The sequence below is a fragment of the Scylla paramamosain genome, chromosome 25 (assembly GCF_035594125.1).
Source record: "Scylla paramamosain isolate STU-SP2022 chromosome 25, ASM3559412v1, whole genome shotgun sequence".
NCBI classification, from domain to species: Eukaryota; Metazoa; Arthropoda; class Malacostraca; order Decapoda; family Portunidae; genus Scylla; species Scylla paramamosain.
In genome coordinates, this window is record NC_087175.1 from 17,283,393 (window position 1) to 17,308,053 (window position 24,661).

General features: G+C 37.3%; 1 long non-coding RNA gene across 1 annotated transcript in view; it reads right to left on the reverse strand.

Moving 5' to 3' along the window:
- Positions 1 to 9,508: 9,508 nt before the first annotated feature.
- Positions 9,509 to 24,661, reverse strand: part of LOC135113241 (uncharacterized) — a 163,308-nt gene continuing 148,155 nt past the window's right edge. Inside the window, exon 3 of the long non-coding RNA XR_010274768.1 lies at positions 9,509 to 9,522. This is a non-coding gene — a long non-coding RNA (uncharacterized LOC135113241). The remainder of the gene's footprint in view (positions 9,523 to 24,661) is intronic.

Consider the following 24,661-nt stretch of genomic DNA (forward strand, 5'->3'; position numbering starts at 1 on the left):
CTCCTCCTCCACCTCCTCCTCCTCCTCCACCTGCTATTCCTCCTTTCATTTCGTCTTTACACACTCACAATTTTATCTTGCTTTATGACCGTACTTAAAAACACTCCACTCACGATGATATATGATTATATCCTTGGCCGTGTACGTGTCTCTGTACGTGTCTATGTGTACGTGTCTGAGTGTACGTACATCGCGCGCACGACCTCCATTCAGCGCGTGTGTAAACGAGTCTAATTTGCATGTTTTTTTTTTTTGTTATTTTTATTCATGGTTTGTGGGGTCTATATTGACTTAACGCAGGTGTGTGTGTGTGTGTGTGTGTGTGTGTGTGTGTGTGTGTGTGTGTGTGTTGGGAAGTGGGTGGGGTGACTGTTCGGGGAAGAGTCGTGTGTTAGGGTATGGGGGCTGGTAAGTGTGCTGTAGTGGTGGTGGTAGTTGCATCAGAATATTTAGTTATTCTTTACCTTATTACAATTACTATTATTATTATTATTACTATTATTACTATTATTATTATTATTATTAGCACAGCAGCAACAGCAGCACAGCAGCAGCAGCATCACAACAGCAGCAGCAGCAGCAGCACAGCAACAGCAGCACAGCAGCAGCATCACAACAGCAGCAGCAGCAGCAGCACAGCAGCAGCAGCAGCAGCAGCAGTAGTAGTAGTAGTAGAAGTAGTAGTAGTAGTAGTAGTAGTAAGTAGTAGTAGTAAGTAAGTAAGTAAGTAAGTAAGTAAGTAAGTAAGTAAGTAAGTAAGTAAGTAAGTAAGTAAGTAAGTAAGTAAGTAAGTAAGTAAGTAAGCAAGCAAGCAAGCAAGCAAGTAGTAAGTAAAGTAAATTTATTGCCATTGTTTACGTTTACAAACATGTGAGGACATAACAAACATACAGCTTGGCACAGTCTGTCGAGTCGTAACTCCTAAGACGGACATATTTTAAGATAAATTAAATAACAAATTGTGGCAAGGTGAACAAGCATAAGAAAACCTTGCTAATTCAATGTAATGTAGTATAATAGTAATGAGTACAATATTTCAAAGTAAATAGGTAAACTTGACAAAACATAAAATGTAAGTCAGAATACAACAGGATCTCAACCATCATGACAATTACAATGAAAACATTATCCTACCAAATTCATTAAATAATTATGCTGTATCTAGCTTTATACATATAACAGATAACTTTATTTCCTTTTTAAATTTAATCAAATTACTTCCTCTAAGCAGGATTTTTATATCATAAGGGAGACTATTGAAAAATTCTGGACCAAAACTTATAATACTATTTCTAAATAGTTTTGTCCTGAATACAGGTAAGGATAAATTTACATTATTACTCCTAGTATTACAGGAATGCTCTCTAAATTTGAACACTGAATTAGGACCAATTGTTTTAAAAACCAATAACAAAGTGAAGTATTCATGTATTGAAGACACTTTAAGAATTTTTTCTAGATTGGTATATTTCATCTGTTGAATCAAATTTCTTTTTATGGAAAATACATCGGAGGAACTTATTTTGTGAAATAGCTAATCTATATAGGAATGAAGGCCAAGTACTCGCTCATATCCAAAGATCGATATTACTTAACTCACTAGCTACAGTTTCATGCAATGTATCAATATCCACATCTTTCATTAATAAGGCAGTGTGATCAGCATAAATGGTAAATTCAATTTTGGAACTAGCATTAATTATATCATTTATGTATATTAGGAAAAGTATAGGCCCTAAAACAGATCCTTGTGGTACACCTTTACTTATTTGTTTAATTGCCGAATATTTTTTATTACAATATACACTTTGTCTTCTATTATTCAAATAGTTCTTAAATAGCCTGTGTGTGACTCCTCTGATTCCAATGTAATTTAATTTGTAAAGAAATAAATTGTGATCAATGGTATCAAATGCTTTACTCGTAGATAATCCAATAAGGACGCCAATAACAAAATGTTTCACCTCCAAGCAAGTAGTAGTAGTAGTAGTAGTAGTAGTAGTAGTAGTAGTAGTAGTAGTAGTAGTAGTAGTAGTAGTAGTAGTAGTAGTAGCAGTAGTAGTAGTAGTAGTAGTAGTAGTAGTAGTAGTAGTAGTAGTAGTAGTAGTAGTAGTAGTAGTAGTAGTAGTAGTTGTAGTCTTATCAACAACAGTGAAGTGATGACAGAAGGAAAACAAATTAAACAAAATGAAAGAAAAGGAACAAATATAAAGGCAGAAAATGGGAAGAGAAACCGAGATAAGAATTGTGAAAAGGAAGGAAGGAGGAAATGAAGGGAAGAAGAAAGGGAGGAGGTGGAGGAGGAGGAGCAGGAGGAGAAAGAAGAGGAGGAAGAGGAGGTGTACCCATACCAAATGTCGTGCGAGGGAATGGAAGTGTCATCGCTTTTCTTTTTATGTAGACACACACACACACACACACACACACACACACTGGTCTGGTGGTGATCTTAAAGCGTAACAAGATTCTCTCTCTCTCTCTCTCTCTCTCTCTCTCTCTCTCTCTCTCTCTCTCTCTCTCTCTCTCTCTCTCTCTCTCTATGTCTCAAATAATTCCTCGTTTTTTTTTTTAATACTTTCATTATCCTTTTTGCTTTTTTATTGTCTTTATATTTACCCTTCTCTCTCTCTCTCTCTCTCTCTCTCTCTCTCTCTCTCTCTCTCTCTCTCTCTCTCTCTCTCTCTCTCTCTCTCTCAACACGCGTTTCTTCCTTTATTTATTTTTCCTCTCACCATTAACTTTTTTTTTAACTATTTTACTTATCTTATCGCTAGTGTTTCTCTCTCTCTCTCTCTCTCTCTCTCTCTCTCTCTCTCTCTCTCTCTCTCTCTCTCTCTCCTCTCTCTCTCTCTCTCCACAGCTGTACACTCACGCCTACATTTTCCTTTCTCTTTCTTTTTTTTTTGGCAGAAACGAAACGGACCTTAAAAAAAAAAAAAACATATCTGCGGTGTAGCTTTTAAAATATTGCACAATAGAATTCAATTTGTGGACTTTATTTCTGTGCCACGTCTGATATTGGCCTCTCTTTCCCCATGTCTGTGTTATCCTCTCCTTTCCAATTTCCTCTCTTCATTACTCGTCTCTCTCTCTCTCTCTCTCTCTCTCTCTCTCTCTCTCTCTCTCTCTCCTCTCTCTCTCTCTCTCTCTCTCTCTCTCTCTCTACTTGCTTTCATTTTCCTGTCCTGCATTTCATTTCATTTATTTTCCTTCTCTTACAATATCTTCATTTTATTTTGCTCTCGTATTTTTTCTTTTCTTTCTTTTCGTTTCTCCTTGTTTCCATTTTTCTACGTATTTTGCATTTCATTTATTATTCCAAATTTCTATGTATTCTTACTTTTAATCCCTTGCTTTCTGCCTTTCTTTCTCTTGTTTTCATGTCTCTGCTTTCTTCTATTTTCTCTTTCTTTTACTTAACTTCAATTTACATCATTCATAGTTTTTATTTTCCTATCTGCTATTTCTTCATTTGAATTTCCCTTTCTTTCTTATTTCATTCCTGTCATTCTTCTATTATTGGTTTTCATTTTTTATTTCATTCTATTTCCCTCCCTTCCTATGTATTTCCTTACTTTTTTTACTTTATTTTTTTTATTCTTGTTCCGTTTCTCTTCCTTTATCTCCCCACTTTTCTTACTTCCATTTTTTTCTCACCCCTCGTTTTGTCTCATTTTCTTCCTTTCTTCCCTTTTTCTCTACTTCCTTCTTCATTTCTTCTCACACCTTGTTTTCCTTCCATATTTTTTTTTAATTTCTCTTTTCGTTTTTTTCCTTCTTTTTTTATTTCTTTTAATACTTTTTTTCTTCCTTGCTTTTATATATATTTTTTTAAATATTTTCTTTCTTTCATCTCCATTGCTTTCCCTCGTATCTTGTTTTCCTTACATTTTTCTGTTTTTCATCCTCCCTCCCTACTTTTCTCATTTTCCTTTTTTCTTCTTTCACACGCTTTTTTCCATAATTCCTGTATTATACTGTTTTTACCAGCGCCTCCCTCCACGTCTCTCTCTCTCTCTCTCTCTCTCTCTCTCTCTCTCTCTCTCTCTCTCTCTCTCTCTCTCTCTCTCTCTCTCTCTCTCTCTCTTTAATAATGTTTTTTTTCAATATTTCTCCTTCTTTTAGTATCCTTTTACACATCTCTATTTATTTTCCTCTTTCACTTCCTCATCTTTAAAATCCCCCTCTCTCTCTCTCTCTCTCTCTCTCTCTCTCTCTCTCTCTCTCTCTCTCTCTCTCTCTCTCTCTCTCTCTCTCTCTCTCTCTCTCTCTCTATCACGCTGTATACGATTACAAACATTAATCTCGCTTTCGTTCTTGAGTAATGCCTCTAACCCTCTTTGCTGGTAGGCGAGAGTGCCTGAGAGGAGGGATTGCGGGGAGAGGGAAGCTGCAGGGCCGTGTGAAACCGGAGAGGAGAAGAGGTCAAGGGGTGGTATAGAGATGAAGTGAGGAGATCTAATTACGTGAGAACATAAGGAAGGTGCAGCGCTGTGTGAGAGAGAGGTGAGGAGGCGGGGTCAAGGGGTGATACAGAAAGGAGCTGAAGAGATTTAAGTATTTGAGAACATAATGGAAGATACAGAGCTGCGTGGAAGAGAGGTGAGGAGGCGAGGTGAAGGGATGGTATAGAGAGGAGGTAAAGAGATGTAAGTACTTCAGAACAAAAGGGAGGATACAGGAAGCCATCAACCCTACACGTGGCAGTCCCCTGTATGATAACATGCTTCTCCATTTCCAGTTATCTTCCTCCAAAAATCTGCCAAATCATCTTCTAAAGAACCCTATTACTTTGGTACCGAGAATCTAACTACTGAGTCTCTTCCAGATATAAGAACATAACAAAACTATAAAATAAGGAAACTTGTATGACGGTATCAGACCTACACGTAGCAGTCCTCGTGAATAAACATGCTAATCCATTTCCACCTATCATCCTCAGCCACAGTTTTCCTATCCTCTTTTACAACTTCTTTTTGACTCGACACAAATAACGTAATTACAAAGTGTGTTCCAGTCTTTTCACACTATTTATGAACCCATTTTTTTTCTACCTAATTTTACGAAGCTTGAATGCGTTCCTTCTTTTCTTATCCTGCTTACTAACCAGAAGACTATTAATGGAAAGGGAGTGAGACCGGGAGAAAAGGACGTTAGTTATTGAACTGATGGAAAGGGAAGCAGGGAAAGCTCAGTTCTCAAATGATGGATTCAAGAACACAGATAAAATTAGTGATGGTGGTGACAGGGGACGATTTTCTGATAGATAGATAGGTAGATAGATAAGCAGATAGATAGGTAGATAGATAAGCAGATAGATAAATAGAAAGACAGATAAAAATATAGACAGATGGATGGATGGATGGTTTGATAGATAGACAGATAAACAGACTGACTGGTTGATAGGTCGACAGATAGACAGATTTAAGACGTGACATTAATAGTGTCATTAGGTCCTTAAAACTGTAGAATGCAGTTTAAATTAGGTCACTTTTAAAACCATAAGGAAGGAACAGAAGAAAAAGTCAGTGGCGGAAGAATTACGCTAGATATATTAAGTAAATGGGAAATAAAAGAGAAAGTAAAGCATAATTCACGAGGAGCACCTGTGGAAAAAATAGAAGCACAAAAGGAGAACATAGAAAAATAATTAAGTATTTAAACACACCTCTGACAGGAAATTATAGAGAAAGCAAGGCTAATTCAAAACAAAAAGGTTACAGATGAGTAATTCCGAGACGGTAAACAGCAAATAAGTAGCACAGAAAATAAAAGATAATAGTCAAGTAACTATGAGCATGTGAGGAAAATAAGGATAGCTTTGAAACACGAGGGGGGAACGAGGAGGAGGAGGAGGAGGAGGAGGAGAGGAGGAGGAGGAGGAGGAGGATGGAGGAGGAGGAGGAGGAGGAGGAGGAGGAGGAGGAGGAGGGACTGAACAGGGAACTAAAGGGAAGATGAGAGCACGTGAGAATGTTAAATAAAGGGGAAGAGAGAGTGAGGGGATGGCTCTGGGATATGAAAGGAGGGGGAGTGGAGAGGTGAGGGGTTCGCTAGTGAGGGGAAAGAGGCTACCTAGCTGAGAAATATTCCTGTTTTTCAACGGGGATTTCACCTCTCCCAGTCTCGTCACGTGCAAGAGATTTGGGCAAAACTGTCATTTTTCCAGAGTCAAAATTTTCCCTGCCGCACACACTCATTATTTTCTCCCTCGTTCAAGGCAAGCTGGTGGCGGCGGCAGCGGCGGCGGCGGCGGCGGCGTCGGCGGCGGCGGCGGCGGCGGCGGCGGCGGCGGCGGCGGTACGTTCTGTTCCTCTGCCGCGACGCATAAAAGATAAGGGTGAATGTAAAATGGTAAAAATCCGACGCACTTGGGTTTCTACGTACGATTAGACGAATGTTTAGTTCTTTCCTCCTCTTGCTCGCCGCGTGTGGGGAATAAAAATGTTCTTTACATTTTGCGAATTCCAAAAGAACGTGAAAGAATTGTTCGCCTTGAAGGGAAAAAGGAAAAAAAAAGAACGGTACAGTGTATAAGAAAGATATGCATAGGTGATGTAGACACGTAGGTAAATGTAGAACAGAAAAAGAATGATGGAACAGCGTCAGAGAAAAAGATGGCATAGATATGTAGGTAGATGTATAACAGAAAAAAAAAGAACAAAAGTGGTAGAGTATCAGATTAAAAGACAGAGAGGTAGATACGTAGGTAGATGTACAACATAAAAAAATACGAAAGAGGTTAGAATATCAAGTTAAAATATGCAGAGGTAGAAATATAGATATAACAGGCGCATAAACACAAGAGAAGTTCTTGGAATCTATAAGAAATAACGCAACGCAAATAAGTAAATAAGTAAAATGGATCTCTCTCTCTCTCTCTCTCTCTCTCTCTCTCTCTCATCTCTCTCTCTCTCTCTCTCTCTCTCTCTCTCTCTCTCTCTCTCTCTTTCAACTATTTGTAACTTGTTTTTACCTCGATAGTGAAGAAATCCTATTGCACGCCACAACTTGCAACATAGCGCACTGCAACACAAAGCAATACCTCTCCGTTGCAACACATTAAAGAGCCAATATGAAGATGTTGCAATACAATATTTGGGTTAAGAGACAAGACGCAGCAAGACGTCAGCATAGTCGGAAGTGTTAGCTAATCATTCAGGTAAGCAGTTTTTTTACACGATAAAATAACAAGCTAGTCGAGAGGATTCATGAGTATCCGTAGAATCTCCTGTACAATCTATACATATAAAGAACAAACAAACTGTTACCCTCCCTCACGCACACAAAGCTTGGGTATTTCTTTTATATAAGTCAACACACTCCCTGCCTGTTTCTGTATTTCCTCCTTCCTATGACTTCAATTCTTTCAAGAGGGAGGTTTCAAGGCACTTATCCTCGGTGGGCTTTTTTTTTTTTCTTATAATTTGTTGCCCTTGGCCGGTGACCCCCTACATAAAAAAAAGCTACACACTACACAAAGAAATATATCAATACGCTGCAACACTTAAGACAACACACCTAACAAAGCAACATACTGCATCAACAGCTCAAAGTAACACAAAACCAGCGCCAGTAAAACCCCACGTAAGGCAACATCAGCAACTCAAACCACAGAAGCAACAGGTACATTAAGAAGCTGCAATACAAAGCAACACACACTGTTCTTACCTTTGTGCTGCCTTTGTAACACCAATCAGCAACACCTGAGGAAGAAACACACTTGGAAAGCAACTAAAACAAAGGTGGGATTTGAGTGACTTTACCTGAATTGACGAGATGTTGATGTGGTGTTAGCGGGATGTTGGTAGGGCGTCGTTGGTGTTGGTGAGGTGTTGAGAGGTGTTGCTGTTATTGCAGTGTTGGCTGAGTGTTGACCGGTGAGTCGGGGCCTTACTGGTGTTGGGAGGGTGTTGGCGTGGTCTTAGCAGTGTTATTGCGGTGTTGAAGGGTATTGCGTAGTGTTGGGAAAGGTTTTTTTCTTTCTTTTTTTTTTCTTCCTTCTTCGTTTTCTTCTTCTCCCTCTTCTCCTTTTTCTCTAGATATCAATTTTCATTTAATTTCACGGCGGCAAAAAAAAAGTCAGTCAGTCGTTAACTTAATCCACTTGATCTTTTTTTTTTTTATTCACTGAACTTTCATTGACTTCATGTTTTCCCTTCTCTTTTAACTCTCTCCGTCTGCTTCAGTTTACTTGACTTTTCTTTTCTTTTTTTGTTCCACTATTTTTTTTTTTCTTTTCACTTCACTTGGCTTTAATTGTCTTATTTGATACCTTTCTTTTATTCTTATTTTTTTTTTATTCTCTTCTCGTTTTCCGATTTCATTTACTTAACTTTTATGGTCTATTTCATTTTTATTGCCTTTTTTTATTCTTGTTCTGTCCATCTCTTTTTCCGTGTCAGTCTGTTCACTTCCCCTGAGTTTCGCTGTTAACTCCTCTATTTTCCCTTTTCTTTTTTTTTTCCTAAATCAATTTTCATTTCCTTTATTTTTTTTTTCTAAAGTATTTCACTTATATTGTATTTTCCCGATGTATTTTTTTTCAATTTACCACACCAAGCTTTGTGTTTTTTTTTCTATTTTCCTTTATTTCCTTTTGTTTTATCCTATTTTCATTTCAGATTGTTAGACAAATACTTGGGGCTTATGGTGGATGAGAGGGCGATCATTCTTGGTAGTTTTGTTCTTTTATATATAATGTGCACAGAGATTTTAACTTGTTTTCTCCGTTCTCGTATCTGAGATGAGTCTGCCCTCCATACAACCATTTTGTCGATTTTTTATTAATTTTTTTTCTTATGTTCGTTCAACTTTCTTTGTTTTCTTGCGCTTCCTTGGTAAAAAAAAAAAAAAAAAAAAAAAAAACCTTCTCCATTAACATTTATCGTTTCATACCTCCATTTCTTGTCTTTTACTTCACTGCCCTTTCCTCATGCTTCCTTAACGTATCTGAAAAAAATTCCACATTGCACTCACCTTGACTTAACTTTAAAAAAATAATTTCAGAATTATCATTTTCCTTCACGTTCCTTCTTTTATTATTTTTCTTTGTTTACTTTCATTGATTTTTTTTCCTTCTCCCAAACTTCTTTAACTTATCCATTGCAATTTTTTTTTCTCGAGCTTCCTTAATTTATCAACTGCTTTTCCCCCTTAACTTTACTTAAAAATTTTCATTTAATTCCTTCTTTCATTCCATCTCTTTTGTTTCCATTCACTTTTACTTCCACTTTCCTTTTTCTCCAGGTTCCTCATCTTATCCCCTGCTTTCCTCTCACCCTCGCCTCCCCGCCACACTCTCCCCCCTTCTAAGTGGCCTTCACCCTCACGCTCCCACGCTCACCACGACCCCCACCTCTCTGTGTCCTCTGGCGGCCTCAACGGATCGCCTTCCCCTCCTCCAGGCCAGCCACGCAAACACATTTTCCCCCGCATTTTACTCCTGAGCGCCGCAACCCGAGGGCTGAAGGGGATCCGGAGCCTCAACACTTCACAAGCCACACATCGTCCCCGCCTCGCCTGCAAGAAAAAAGAGAAAGGAAAGTGTGAAAAATTGGCAGTGGTTTGTTTGTTTTTTTTATTTACTTTTTTTTTATTGTGGTGTTTTTTTGTAATTGTATTTATTTATTTATTTTTTTAATGGAGAACGGGATTATGTATCGATTTTTTTTTTTTTTTTATCATCGTTCTTTGTCTTGGTCAGTGGCTCTACTACATACACCAAGGATTTATGATTAGGTATGACAATTCTTGGAGTAAGATGTTTGTTTGTGGATTACATTATGTGTATTATCAGTCTTAATAATAAAGTACTGAAAGTGGTATGTTTTATTTTGTGTCTTTCGATATACCTACACAGCATTCATTATTTAAATACTGCATATAAACCTACGCATGAGGAACTCATATTTTATAACAAAATTCATAGCAGTATGAATAATTGAGGTCCAGTACGGCTAAACATCACAGATAGGCAAAGATAAGTAGATGGTTTAAGAAAAGAATCGATTTATTTAAATATAAAATTAATTATAAAAGAAGACACATGAAATGCTCTACATCACATTCACTGAACACACACACCCACACACACACACACACACACACACACACACACAAACACATCACACACACACCACACACACACACACACACACCACATACACACACACACACACACACACACACATACACACGGCCCTTGAGACGGTAACCTGGAGGTGAATTAGTCATCTATGTCTTTGATCTTACCTGTGTACTTGCCTGATGAAGGAAGAGCAGGAAGAGGAGGAGGAGGAGGAGGAGGAGGAGGAGGAGGAGGAGGAGGAGGAGGAGGAGGAGGAAGAGGAGGAGGAGGAGGAGGAGGAGGAGGAGGAGGAGGAGGAGGAGGAGGAGGAGGAGGAGGAGTATAAGAAACTAGATTAAGGAGCAGGAAGAGGAGAAGATTGAGGAGGAGGAGGAGGAGGAGGAGGAGGAGGAGAAGGAGAAGAAGGAGGAGGAGGAGGATTTTAAGAAACAAGATCAGGAACAGGAAGAAGAGTAGGAAGAAGAAAAATTGAAAATTCAAGCACGTAAAATCAGAAAGGGAGTAATTTGAAAAATGAGAAAGACAAGAACGATAACTTGAGACAAAAAAAGAGAAAAAAAAATAAAAAGGATTGAAAAATTTATATATATATATATATATATATATATATATATATATATATATATATATATATATATATATATTTATATATATATATATATATATATATATATATATACGAGTATATATATATATATATATATATATATATATATATATATATATATATATACAAAATAATAAAAATTCAATTATTTTTGCTTTTGTGGTTTATATGTTATTTTGGAGAAAATTGGTCTTTTTCTGTTATATATTATCATATATATATATATATATGTTATATATATATATATATATCATATATATATATATATGTTTATATATATATATTGTTATATATGTTATCATATATATATATATATATATATATATATATATATATATATATATATATATATATATAAAAAACAGAAAAAGACCAATTTTCTCCAAAAATAACATATAAACCACAAAAGCAAAAATAATTGAATTTTTATTGAAAATGTAAACGAAAACAAGGACGACTGAAAACAAAGAATGAAACAAAAGAAAGCGAATTTTGATTATGAAAAAAAAAAAAAAAACGAGAAAAAAAAAAACAGCTGGAGTACGTTTTGCAAAATGGAAACATAACAAAATATTGCGGGAAATATAAATCCTCACTGTTGGATTTGTGTAAAAGAAAATGGGGGAAAAAACTATAGTGCATGAGAAAAAAAAAAAAAACTAAAAAAAAGTACATAAGCAAAACTCACTGAAACAATAAAAAAAAACTCAACTCCACACAGCATTTAAAGAAAAATAAATAAATAAATAAATAAAAACTAACACACAAAAAAATGAGAGTTTTAGGAATGCGGAAGCAGAAACACAATACAATTCCTTCACCTAAAAATAAAATAAAAACACCAGCAAAAATTCATATTCCTACTAGCACTAGCAGCATAAATAAGCCAACATGCGTTACTTCACTCACACGCACAGATAAACGACATTTTTAGAAACAAGCAGAAACACAGTATTCACAAACATACATTTCAATTCTTTCACCTAAAAACAACAGCAAAACACTAATTCCTGTTGGTACAAATAGTATAAGAGTTGCGTCACTTCACATAAAAAAAATATAACGACATTTTGAGGAAGACAGACACAGTAGCCACAAACTAACAATCTAATGTTTTGACTTAAAAGGAAAGTCCCCCCAAAAAAGAAAAACATAATCGAAATAGCACTAAGAGCATAAGACAGTAAATGAAGCGACTCATACGCTCATATTATCTGTACTATTAGGATATATTTTTTTTGCTATTTTTAGGTGATGGAATTTTCAAACGCCACAAACACCCTATCAGTTCCTTCACCTAAATACAATACACAGAAATACTCATTCCCACCAGTACTAATAGCATAAGAGAACATGCGTGATTTCACTCACTTATACAAGATCGAGATAACCATCCCCTTTAGTTCCCCCTTAAAAAAAAAAATAAATGAAAAATAAATAAATAAAAATAAATAAATAAATGAATAAATAAATAAATAAAAGCCCATCTAATGTATCCAACTGAAAAGCACAAGCCAAAATACTCATCCTAATAGTACTAACAACATACAACATTCATCACTGCATATAAAAAAAAAAAAATATCCAGGAAAAAAGTAAAGGCATAATAAGAAATCCATAATCCAATGCCCTTATCAAAAATCACCAGAAATTAAACATCTCCCTAACAGTACCAGCAGCGGAAGACACCACGCATCACTTCACTCACTGATACTAGAGCGCACTAATCACCAGTGTGAGGGCGGGCCAACAGAGGGATGCCTGCTGCCATTTGCCTGCCGACTCCTACCTGTACCTGCGTGATTAAAGGTCGGGCACGGGTAAGTTCAAAGGTGCTCACCTCCTGAAGCGTGCGCCAAGAAGAGAGAGGATGAGAAGTAGGAGGAAGAGGATTTGGTGGTGAATGCGATGAGATGTGAGGAGAAGGAAGGAGGAGAGAAGACGATGAAGAAGAAAAGCACAAAGGAATAGGAAGGAAATCCAGCAAATCTCTTGGAGGAGCAAATGAAGGACGTGAAGTATGAAGATTAGAGAGACTGGTTTTACTTTGATATTTAGAATCATTAATATATTCCAAAAATATAAACTAAAGAATTGAAAGGGAAATGAGTTTTTGGACGAAAAAAGGAAGGCGAAAGGAAAGACACCAAGTATTAGTAGTACTAGAAGAAAGGAAGGATAAATTTTGTTTTATATTTAGAAACATTAATGTCAAAGTGTAAAGATTAAGGAACTAGAACAAAAAGGAGTTTGTGGGATAATAGAAGACGAGGAGGAAATGAAAGCCATGAAATATGGATGGAGTTTAAAAATTTGAAAGATAAGTTTTACCTTTGAATTAGGAAACCTTTCATGTCACCTATAAAAATCTAAGTATTGCAAGAGAAAGAACAGACAGTCTTAAAGCGGAAATGAAAGACTTCGAATACAAGTAGAAACAAAAGGCTAGGAAGATGGTATATTTTTATTGAAATTGGGAAACATGAATAATATCTTACAGTGGAAGAAAAATATTTAGGAAGAAAATTTAAGTACATGGAATAAAAGAAAAGACACAAGATAGCTCTTAGATCTTAACATTAATTATGATCAGCAATACTAACTAATGAATTATCACGTTATTTTTATAGTGTGATGTTATGCAAATCATTACCAGCCTAAGCATACAGCATACATGATACGCAGTGAAATATACGTATACCCAACACTGTTCACACACATTCCCCCACGTGCCATTACACTCATAATTATTGCAGCACAACAGAAATGGATGATCCTACACAATAATAGCTGCAAATGAGCTTAGTAATGAGTTGACGTAAAGCTCATCATATTTGCACATTTGCATAATGCCCCCGATACTTTTGTAAGTCGTTACTTTGTTAACAGTTTGGTAATTTTGTTATTGAACATTCATATAATTGGCGTACAACAAAGGCAGTGCACGTGTGGCGTTGGGCAGTGAACATACGGGGTGGAATATAACAAGGGTGATATGCACAATTCCAAGGGCAAGTAATCAAATTAGGACAAGAAATAATGGGTTCAAAAATAATAGTTCTATAAAGATAAGAAATTACTTTTTAAATATGATACTAAAGTGGAATACACTGATACTAGACTGGAATATACTTAGTGGTTAAGCAAGGGTAAGATAAGCAAAATTTCCTGGGTTAACAATCAGGTTAGGACAAGAAATTGCAGATTCAATCTTGACAAAGTAACATTTAAAATAGAGAGGATGAGATTAGTTCTCAAATAAGATACTAGATGACTGGAATAGACTCACTGGTCAAGCAAAGGTGACATACAGACAATCATCAGGGTCGGTAATCAGGATAGGACAAGGAATTGATAATAGATCTAAACTAAGATAAGGAACTAGATTTTGACCATTTCATTACGATTTCCAACAATTCACAGCACTATAAACAATGCATGGTATCTTTGTAAACATCTATAAAAGAGAAAGAGATAAACAAAAAATATAATTGGAGGAGCATAAGGAAGAGGACGACGAAGAGAAAGAAGAAAAACGTAAGAACGAAGAAAAAAAAACAGGAAGAAAAGGATATGGAGGCTGAGGAAGAGGAGGAGGAGGAAACCGAAAAACACAATGAGAGGAGGAGCAGAACAATGAGGAAAAAGAAAAACGTAAGGAGAAACAACAAGAAACAAAAACAAAAAAAAAAGGCCAAGAAGAAAAAGATACGGAGGAGAAAAAGGAGAAAGAAGAAGAAAGACTTAGGAGGAAGAGGAAAACGAAAAGCACAATAAGAGGACGAGCAGAAGAGAAGAAGACATGAAGTTTGTTGTGCCAATATAACGCGAACAAAGAACCTTACATTTCTTTTCTTTCCTCCCTCACCAAAATGTCCCCGAGCTTAACTCCTTCCCTGCAGCTGATTGGAGACTTTATGGCGCACAATACTCGCTCATTGGCTGGCTGGAGGCGAGGAAGAAGGAGAGTGGAGGTGGAGAAATAGGAGGGAGGAGGGGGAGAACTGGCAGTGAGACCCCTTTTTTTTTTTTTTTTTCATCCTCACTTTGCCTAACAGTTCATGTGTGCAGTGTTATGTTGAAGTCTATGCATGTACATCTCTGTAGCTATTTTCGGTGGCTTTGTATAAGTTAATGTGGTGTTCTATTTTTTTTTCTCTCTCTTATTTAAGGGAGAAAAAATGAGAGGTTATAAGTGTGTGTGTGTATTAAAATAAGACTAGTCATCATCTAGTACCACTCATTTCCTTAAAATAATAATAATAAATGGATACAAAATGTCATCAGGTTAAAGATACCATAAAATTGGACGTCTGAGAGAGAGAGAGAGAGAGAGAGAGAGAGAGAGAGAGAGAGAGAGAGAGAGAGAGAGAGAGAGAGAGAGAGAGAGAGAAATTACCTACGGGCAAGAAGAGCGATAGGTTGCCTTGTTCCTGCTGTATCTCCCCTCCTCCTCCTCCTCCTCCGCCTCCTCCTCCTCCTCCTCCTCCAGGGACTTCGAATTACATCTCCCTTCTGACATCTCTCTCTGTTAATAGTTTGCCGGTAGGTTTCCTCTCCTTTCGTCTCCCCCTTTCCTTCTCCCTTGCTCATGTGCTTTAAACTTCCTCGACATTTCTCATTGACGCGTCTGCAGCAACAATAAAATGCACAGTGAAATCGTCTAGTATTACTTTTGTCGTGTAAGTCTGGCAGTCTATTACAACAAGCTAAAGAGTTAATATGGTGTCAATTTCCTTTAAACTCCCTTCATATATTTCTTTCAAGTGTCTATTTGTGCATTTTTGTTCAATAGAATCGTTTAAATTACTTGTCTTTTCTAGAATTAATGGTCATCAACAGGTAAATACAAATAATACATGTCTGATTTGCCCTAAACTTCCTTCATATTCCTCGACTAAGTGCTTGCATTCACACTTACTAATCTCATTTTCGATTAACTAGTGTCTCTTATCAGCAGTTTAAGGGCTAATGCTTGATATACCTAACTTTTCTTATTCAAACGCCTGTATTAGCATAAACTGGTCTTGAATTACTAATGCCTATGATTACTAGTGTCATCTACGATTAATTAGTGTCTCTCATCAGCAGTTTAAGGGCTAATATTTGTTCTTCTACTCTAAACTCCCTTGATATTTCTCGTAGAAGGGCCGGTGATCTAGTAAGCTTGTCATGTCACCAGATCTTCCTACAATCCCAGGTAACATCGGCTCTTTCCACCTAATAGACCCCAAGCTGAAACTACCTCGCCTCGCTGTCACCTTGTTTCCGAGTCGTGTTATTAGTTCGATAAGCTGCTTCTCTTTTTGTCTCCTTGATCCTGTGTGGGTCTGGTGGCTTACTGTTGGTCTAACTTGTGGTGCCCTTAATGTTATTATTATCATTAGTATGATGTATAATTGGTGTAGTTAGTCTGGTTTATTTGCTGGTGTGTGTGATTCAATCTTAAAATTATTATTATTATTATTATTATTATTATTATTATTATTATTATTATTATTATTATCATCATCATTTTTATTATTATTATCATTTTTATTATTATTATCATTAACAGTAGTAGTAGTAGTAGTATTAGTAGTAGTAGTAGTTTATTTATTTACTTATTTGCATGAATATATATATCTATCTATTTGTTTATTTATTTTTCATTTACTTTTTTTTTTCCAAGGCGCCATATAACCCTAGTGTTGCATCGCACTAAATAAGTAAATTAATAAATATTTCTACTCTTCTTTTACAAAAACGCTATCTATAGCAAATATATTACTGAGTTACAATACATTAGAGATTACGTTCCCCTCCTCTACTCTATCCTGCTCTTCCACGCGTTGTGTACAAGTATTATTATGCACACCACTACACTCCCTCATTATAAACCAGACACGGCCCGCTATAAAGGTTCGGTGTCTTACGATTATCTGATTTACTTTTTACTGGTTCTTGTGGAAGTTATTATGATATCCAAGGGTGCTTTCGTGATTCTAGAGATGGTATAACATGGATTCTACATCATCAATGAGAGAGAGAGAGAGAGAGAGAGAGAGAGAGAGAGAGAGAGAGAGAGAGAGAGAGAGAGAGAGAGAGAGAGAGAGAACCATAAAAAAAAGATAATAATTTCAGTACCTTTTGAAAATAATTCTAATGAGAGAACAAAGCGTTTTATGAGAAGAACCACAATACATCTGCACCGGTTCTTCCTTTCTTATCCTATATTTTTTTTCTCCGCCACCACACATGGGCATAAATGCTTAAGAAAGAAGGGGAAGCAGCAAAAAATTGTCCAGCCTACACGTGGCAGTCCCTGTAAGAAACATAGCTACCTATTTTTACTTATCAGCTTCATGTATAAATCTATTTAGTCTGTTTCTAGTTCCCTATTGATTCGGCACTAACAAGCTGACTGCTGAATCTATTCTTGCTTCGTATCTCCTCCTTGCCTTATCTGCATTTACTCCTACATTTGCCCCCAATTTATCATACAGTTGACAAATATATGGCAATTTTCCTCGTCTCTATCGTATGCTCCTAAAATACATCTGTAGTACCCCGTAAAATAACTAGATTTTCTGTGGCCAGTATAGACAGAAAATGAACTTTTGTATGAGCAACTAAATCATTCTTCCCTTCTTTTTCAGTTCTGCAATCTCTCCGATGTTCATATGTAGTCGCTATTCCTCACAAGTCAAATCCATTAAGCTTTTTTCATGATAATCTCTCTCTCTCTCTCTCTCTCTCTCTCTCTCTCTCTCTCTCTCTCTCTCTCTCTCTCTCTCTCTCTCTCTCTCTCTCTCTCTCTCTCAAATCCACTCCTTTACAGTCCTTCCATCATTTCTTCGACCTACCTCGCCTTTTCCTTCCCCTCCATTTCCCTTCCCTCCCTCGCTAACACATAAGTTAAAACTGAAATAATACGTAATAGCAGTAAAAAGACGTTGAAAGTCGATGAGTTATATATAAAAAAAAATATCAAAGGTACAGAAAGAATAGAGTTACTTCACTATCATCACCTGTAATGAGTCACAAGGGAGCAGAGAGGCCTTTCCTAACCCTCCTCTACTCATCTGTTTGTTATGGAAGCTGATTTAAGTAGCTGGAGATATAATGAAGGTGAATGACTTACAAGAACATTGATTATAACTAAGATATATATATATAAAAAAAAAATGATATAACTCCTTCACTATAATCGCCTGCTGTAATTCCCTACCGTACAGAACCTTCACCAAACCTCCTCCACTGATCCGTTGGTCATTGGAGGCTATTCTAAGCTCCCTCATCATAACCACCCTTGTGTTACCAGCAAATTCAGAACAAGAGGCCTTCCCATGCCTTTCTCTCCACTCACCTATAGCTTATTAGTTTTTTATTTTTTTTATTTATCTATTCTTTTATTTTTTTTCTTTAAGTAAGTTGGTATTATGTCTAGGAAAGGTTAAGCCACCACCACAATACACGGGCTTATGGTGTCAAAGGAACAACACGATTTTGATCCTATTTCTCTCACTTCATCCGCCTATTCTGTGTGTGTGGACCAAGGCTGGGAAGAGGAAAGTCAGTACTACATTAAGCTGGCTTAGGGTGTTTAATGACTAGCAATCTGACCTCATTCCTCTCAGTTCACCTTTGTATTACATTCACACCTGGCCCCGTGTGTGTGTGTGTGTGTGTGTGTGTGTGTGTGTGTGTGTGTGTGTGTGTGTGTGTGTGTGTGTGTGTGTGTGTGTGTGTGTGCGCGCGCGCGCCAGATGACTAAAAGCTAAATATTTAGTGAACATTTATATTTGCTATGAACTACGCACACTGAAAGCTATATGTAATATTTCCATACAAGAATTATACACGTCAGAGAGAGAGAGAGAGAGAGAGAGAGAGAGAGAGAGAGAGAGAGAGAGAGAGAGAGAGAGAGAGAGAGAGAGAGAGAGAGAGAGAGAGAGAGAGAGAGAGAGAGAGAGAGAGAGAGAGAGAGAGAGAGAATGGATGCGTTGGAAGCGAAATAGAAAGAAAAGAGGACGTTGATTGCTAATGATTACTCTCTCTCTCTCTCTCTCTCTCTCTCTCACACACACACACACACACACACACACACACCAAGGACGTGAGTGTATATGCTTCGTTAAACATCACACATAATCACCTGCAATTCCTGGTAAATACACGAAAATACTTGAAACCATCAAAGCTTTGAGAAATTGCTGTGTGTGTGTGTGTGTGTGTGTGTCATTCACCTACGGTCGTCTGCTGGTCACCCAGCCAGCCGTTCTCCTACGGAAAGACCTCATAGCTCATAGTGACCGATCTTAGGGTAGAACTGAAGCCACACACACCACACGCCACACACCACACGCCGGGACAGTGAGGCCAAAACCTCTTGGGTTACATCCCGTACCTACTTACTGCTAGGTGAACAGAGGCTACATAACAAGAGGCTCGATCATTTGCCTCGCCGCTTCCAGGACTCGAACCTGGGCCTGCACGGTTGTGAGCCGAGCGTGTTGACCACTACACTACGCGGTGTGTGTGTGTGTGTGTGTGTGTGTGATAAGTACTGGGTTTGTCATATGTATACAGTTTCAAGGTTCTAGTTTAATTAATTATTGACATCAAAATTATATATTACAATCCCAATAGTTATTACTCACACACACATAAGCACACACACACACACACACAGAGAGAGAGAGAGAGAGAGAGAGAGAGAGAGAGAGAGAGAGAGAGAGAGAGAGAGAGAGAGAGAGAGAGAGAGAGAGAGAGAGAGAGAGAGAGAGAGAGAATGAATAGTTAAATGACCATAGCAATTTCACGCACTATAAACTATGTATGTATGTATGTGTGTATGTATGTATGTATATATGTGTGTATGTGTCTGAAACAGCAACTACAACAACAACAACCGCAACAATAATAATAATAATAATGATAATAATAATAATAATAATAATAATAATAATAATAATAATAATAATAATAATAATAATAATAATAATAATAATGATAATCAGTTTATTAATGTTGCAGCCGTGAGGTTGAAAATATACATAGCAACATCAAAAAAATATTATTGGTTACAGTGTGTGGGGGATTGCAGTGACAAGTGGAAGTGTTTTGCAGTGAAAACTGAAAGAAAGTGTTTGAGATTGGTGGTGTGTGGCGTCTCCCATATAAGACTGCCTGCATGTGAGAGCAACGACATGTGTGTGTGTGTGTGTGTGTGTGTGTGTGTGTGTGTGTGTGTGTGTGTGTGTAAATGTTACAAATATTCATATACAGTTCCGATCCTTCACACAACAGTACTATGAAACACACACTTATTTTCTGTATATGTAAATCTTAATGCGTATGATTTCCTGCATGCAAATGTGGGTTTCACTGGATTAATAGTAAATTTTAAACGTCACATTCATGAATAATTTCACACTACAGTAGTTTTCCTCTTATTGTGTGTGTGTGTGTGTGTGTGTGTGTGTGTATACGTTTCTCTCTCTCTCTCTCTCTCTCTCTCTCTCTCTCTCTCTCTCTCTCTCTCTCTCTCTCTCTCTCTCTCTCTCTCTCTCTCTCTCTCGGAAACGAAGCTAACATTCTTAACTCCCATCTTTTTTTTTCTTTTTTTTCATTCTCTCTCTCTCTCTCTCTCTCTCTCTCTCTCTCTCTCTCTCTCTCTCTCTCTCTGATCCGAAGCCAGCATTCCAGTGAATTCGTAATTTCTTTGGTAATCTGTTTCTCTCGATGTTTTAAGGCAAGGAAACATTTGTATGATAATTTCCCTTTGAACGGAATAAACTCCCTTTGAGCGCCGCTTCCTGTTTCACTGTGCTCCAATCTCCTGCTTCTTGAGAGAGAGAAAGCCAGGAAGATATAGAGAGACAAGCCACGCGTTACTTCCCAGCATGCTTTTTTTCTTTTCTTTCCACTACCATTGATGTTTTTGTTGTTACTATTACTGCTGTTGTTGCTGCTACTACTACTGCTACTGGTGCTGCTACTACATCAACAGTAAAACTAATTACTGCTTTTACTACTACTACTACTACCACCACCACCACCAAAGAGAAAACCCAGCACATTCCAAAACCCACTACTATTTCAATATTACCCCAGCCACTCAAACCCTCCCTATTAAATCTGCGCGTGGACACGAAATCCCTTGGACTCGCAGAGGTACTCGAATCTCAAGCGGTCATCAGTGAGCGGGGAACACTATTAAGCTCTCTCCTTTCCCCCACCACACATTCACAGATTTTTCCCAACCTCTGATATTATGAGAGCAAATCAGGAGTGTGTTTAGGTTTATGTGTGTAGTCTTTCCTAGCTTCGCCGCTTTCCTAGAGTCAGGGATTGGCGCCATGTACGAGTCTCCTTTAGCTCTTTCTGTCCCTTTGTGACTTCCATCCTTTTCAGTTCTTTCTCAATTCCACCGTTGTATCTTTGTACCAGACGTGACCAAATAAGCCCCCGTGAGAGCGAATAGGTACGAGGTGACACGTGGCACAGCACAGTGGAAAACTGCAGAGATGTTTTATATGACACACACACACACACACACACACACACACTAAAGATGAAGGGCAATAATAAGACCAATCACACAGACACACACACACACACACACACACACACACACACACACACACACACACACACACACACACACACACACACACACACACTAAAGATGAAGGGCAATAATAGGACCAAACAAGACCCAATGAGAGCGAACAGGGTCAATATTCGTAGATGGCAGAAGATACGTGACACGACCCAGTGGACGAAACTGTCTGACTTGTTTCTATTTCATATTACATGCAGATACACTTAAGAGACGGTAAAAGAGTACAAGTTAAAGAATATAAGAGCATCAGAAAATAAGGGAAGCTGCAAGAAACTGTCAGCCCTGCACGTGGAAGTCCCTTTATGCAACATACGTATGTATTTCCAACTATCCATCATTATTCATGTATCTGATTTCAAAGCTCCCTAATGACTTGGTACTAACAACCTGATTACTGAGTCTATTCCATTAATCGACTACTCTACTTGAAGGGAAAAACATTTAACGTAACTAAGGATGAGAAATTTTAATAAAGACTGAAAGAATATTAAGAATGAAGAATCAGAAAATTCATTGAGAAAGGAGGAAGAGAAAGAGAAAGAGGAGGAGGAGGAGGAGGAGAGAAGCGAGGAAGAGAAACAGTAATCAGCAGGTACTTATGAATAGCTCTCACACACACACACACACACACACACACAAAGGCATCATGATCCGAGGCAAGGAAGTCATCAAGTCATATTCATCATTTTCTAGGGTCATTTTCTCGACTTCATTTCGGGTCGTTTAGCAGAATGAGTGTCGCATCTCTCTCTCTCTCTCTCTCTCTCTCTCTCTCTCTCTCTCTCTCTCTCTCTCTCTCTCTCTCTCTCTCTCTCTCTCTCTCTCTCTCTCTCCAGCTTTAGTTTGCTCGCTACTTCCAGACAATAACGACGGTTGTATTCCATTGATCTTTCCTCACACTAAATTCAATCTGGTGTTTTCTTCTCTCCGTTTAATAAATAATTTCCACGTTATATTTGTTTCCTAGATTGGATGACTACTGGAGTAAGTGGTGGGTGACTATCTGACTGACTGACTGACTAACTGATCCATACATTGGCTTACTGCCTGACTAACTTAAAGCTTTGCATGTCTGACCAAAATAGTGTGTAGTTTCTTGGGAGGAGGATGAGGAAAATAAAAATAGAAAGTCAGGATGAAGAAACAGATATTATGATGAGGAAGATAATCATATCTTGCACAGAATGTAAAAATAAGACGAAGAAACTATTTCTCAAATAATTACCATGAGTCTTTTCTTTATTATTTCAAGGCGTATTATTTTTAGGTTCATTCACATTTCAACAACTCTTTTCTTGTCACGTGTTATACTTGTAGAAGAGTTTGCATCTTGGAAGAGTAAGAGCAGATAAACTTAAATTTAGATAAAAATATAACAGCTTAGTCTTAATAAATAAATAAATAAAAAAAAAAACTATTATGAGACTTCTGTAATATTTGTGTAAGTTTTTTTTTCTATCTAAAATTCAATTCTTTTTCATTACGTTACGTATCGTACATATAAAACGGTTCGTATTATCATGAACTAAACGTCGATACAGGAAGATTCAAATAAAGACATGCAAATAGACATAAATAAACATTTGAAAAATTTGAAAAGACTCGCAAAAAAAAAAAAAAAAAACTGGAAAGGACTAAAAGAAAAGGACCCAATCTCGATAGATAAGAAGAAACTGGTTCAGAAATACTATTGAATTATTGAAGAACACTCAGTAAGCAGGTTTTTAGTGTCCCCCCACCAAAAAAAAAAAAAAGGAAGGGAAGGGAAAGGATGAAAAGAACAGAGATGGGGTAAGGAGATGCAAATAAGAAAAAGAAACAGGAAAAAAAATGAAAAAAGGCAGCGGGAAGGAAAGAATAGAAAAGACGTGGACACAAAATTAAGACAATAAAAGAGACGAAAATAGAAAAAAAAATTAAGGATACGATACTATGAAAACAAAAGGATAAGAAAAGAAATTAGAGGAAAAGGAGAGAGAGAGAGAGAGAGAGAGAGAGAGAGAGAGAGAGAGAGAGAGAGAGAGAGAGAGAGAGAGAGAGACGCTAATCCATCCAACCGTGCATCCATCCATCCATCCATCTATACATATTTACATACAAAGTCTCTCTCTCTCTCTCTCTCTCTCTCTCTCTCTCTCTCTCTCTCTCTCTCTCTCTCTCTCTCTACAAAGGTAATAGGGAAATGCGTAGTTTGTTTTTCCTTTGAAGTCTCTATAGGCAGATAATAGTATCTTTTCTCGTTGTCTATTTGTCTGTCTGTCTGTCTATTTGTATATTCGTCTGGCTGTCTGTTTGTCTTTTCGTCTGTCTTATGTATATTTCATCTATTTTCTTTTTTCTTGTTATTCTCGTCCTCTTCATCGTCTTTCCCTCCCTCGTACTGTTCTTTCTTCTTTTAATTTTATATTTATTGTCAACATCATTATTATTGCTATCATCTGGATAATTTTCATAATGTTCTTGTTCATGTTCTTATTTTCGTTCTTCTTATTTTTGTTCGTCTTCTTCTTCTTCTTCTTCTTCTTCTTCTTCAAACCTGCTTTCTTTTTATTAGGCATTCCAATGTTGGTCTATATTTATTTCTCTTTCCTCCTCCTCCCCTTTCGTGATCTTTCTATTTTTCGGTAGTCCAATTTTACCATGTACGTCTTATGATCTCTCTCTCTCTCTCTCCCTCTCTCTCTCTCTCTCACTCTCTCATAATGGAAACACTACGTACTAAAATGAAGTTACATATGCAAGTTCGCCATATCGGAAAACCACTTGGTAGAGAGAATATATCGAGTTAAATGGAAGATGTTATTATACTGCCAGGCTGAATAAAAAGGGGAGGAAGAGGTCTGAGAGAGAGAGAGAGAGAGAGAGAGAGAGAGAGAGAGAGAGAGAGAGAGAGAGAGAGAGAGAGAGAGAGAGTGGGGGGAAAAGAGAGAGAGAGTAATCCTCAAGCACAAGAGAAAACAAAACTCAAGATACAGGAGATGTCACCATGTGCTACAGAGCGACAGGTGTTAGCTTTGCCTTCACTTTGTTACTCGTGTTTCAGTGTTGGAGGGAGAATGAAATGAACAAAGGCATACACTGAGATAATATTAAAGCGAACATCAAGAGTATAGAAGAGACGAGATTTAACAAACAATAAAAATAACTAGTAGAAGTAATGTGCTACTACTAATACTACTATTACTACTACTACTACTATTACTGCTACTACTACTGGTATTTCAAATACAACAACAACAACAACAACAACAACAGCAACAGCAGCAACAACAACAACAACAACAACAACACCAACATGACCTTCTTTGTCTTCGTTTTATTTCCTTACTAATACTACAACTGCTGCTGCCACAAT